Source organism: Melampsora larici-populina (assembly GCF_000204055.1).
Source record: "Melampsora larici-populina 98AG31 unplaced genomic scaffold MELLAscaffold_18, whole genome shotgun sequence".
Classification (NCBI taxonomy): Eukaryota; Fungi; Basidiomycota; class Pucciniomycetes; order Pucciniales; family Melampsoraceae; genus Melampsora; species Melampsora laricis-populina.
Window position 1 is genome coordinate 336,054 of NW_006768782.1, and position 1,672 is coordinate 337,725.

Consider the following 1,672-nt stretch of genomic DNA (forward strand, 5'->3'; position numbering starts at 1 on the left):
TTAAAGGAAGGCGACGGTTATGATGACATCTCTTTATATTTTGATGAACCAACCCCTGGTCACGAGGATGTAAGTTTTCCCCGTATACATATGCTCTCTCTTGTTCAAGATTCAGCGAACTGATGGTACTTTTCCTATAGGACCCAGGATGCCCATTGGACTTCACTTGCCTTTGGTGTGGCAAAGTCTGCCGCGGTCATGGGACAACTCAATCAAATCTGAAGATTCATCGCGATGGATCTAATCAGGCAGGCCAATCTAAAACAGGTTGCCCACGCCGTAAGGAAGCGATAGCTCGTGGCTGCAAGCTCCCTCCGAGCGTTGCTGAGGTCAACGCGAAGAAATTAGCGGATGCACATAAAGTATCGACAATGAATAATTTTGTTACAGTCATGCCAAAGTTCGATATGAAAACTTTCAACCGCATTCTGACACTATGGCAGGTACGGCAAGCCTTGCCGTGGTCCCGCATCGAAGACCCTCTACTTCAGGCTGCTTTTTATTACGCTCGACCGGATGCTCGACTTTACCATCGAAAGTGGACTGCTAACAAGGCCAAACACCTGCACCTTAATCTAAGAGACACTGTTTACAGTGAGCTTGAGGTGAGTAATGCTCCTTCTCTTTCATCTTTGTAATCTATATATTTTAGATCATGATTATAGTATTTCGTTTTAATTTATTTATTGATTTATCGAATATTATTTCTTTGTTTTCGTCTATGTTTCAGTCAATTCCAGGAAAGTTTACCTTAACTCACAACGTTTGGACGGTCAAAGGTAACTTGTGGGCTTTTGTTGGTGGGGTTGCCAGCTTTATCGACGAAGACTGGAACTACACTTCTCGGCACCTTACGCTCAAGCGAGTTGCTCATCACCATAAGGGAGTGTGGCTTGCAGAGCCCCTGGTGACGGTACTGAAGAAACACAATATTTACCAAAAGATAAGTTGTTTACATATTGGTAAATTACTTATGAAAAGGAAGTTGCTGACATGCTGTTCGTGTTAATACATGCTAGCTCATACAACTGACTCAGCGTCAAACAACGTGACTTTGGCAGCTGAGATGCATCAACAACTACAGGAACATGACAACTTTTCATCCGACTACTCTTGGGATCCTGAGACCATGCATGTCAAATGCATGTGTCACAAGATCGGTCTCATCGTTAACGCCGGAATCGCAGCCCTGGGCCTTCCAACGAATCATCAGCGCCACACGGTCCTTGGATTTTTCCCGTCACCTGAGGACTTACCGACTATTCATGAAGCTGGAGATGAAGAAGACGAAATTGACCCGGCCATACTTGTAGGATCCTCCGCCTCCGATGAAGAGGATGATGTTGAACATCACCCAGATGAGTTAAGTGATTCAGAAGATGAAAAAGCAGGGGATGAAGCCGAGGACGACCACTGGGATATGGAGGCCATCGACATCATCCCTAAGCCGACCAGAACTAAATTGAATGGCCTGAAAGTATTGACTCAAGACGTATGTATCTCATCCCCAATCGAATGATTTTGTCTTAGATTCACACTGACATTTCCATATTAAATATCAGCTTGACTTTGTTGTGAAGAAGATCACACGATCTTCTGCTTGGCGCGAGGATTTTAACGCGCGTCGAATGACCCAAGGAGAAGGCGACCCGATGGCGAAGGTCCAGGCCGC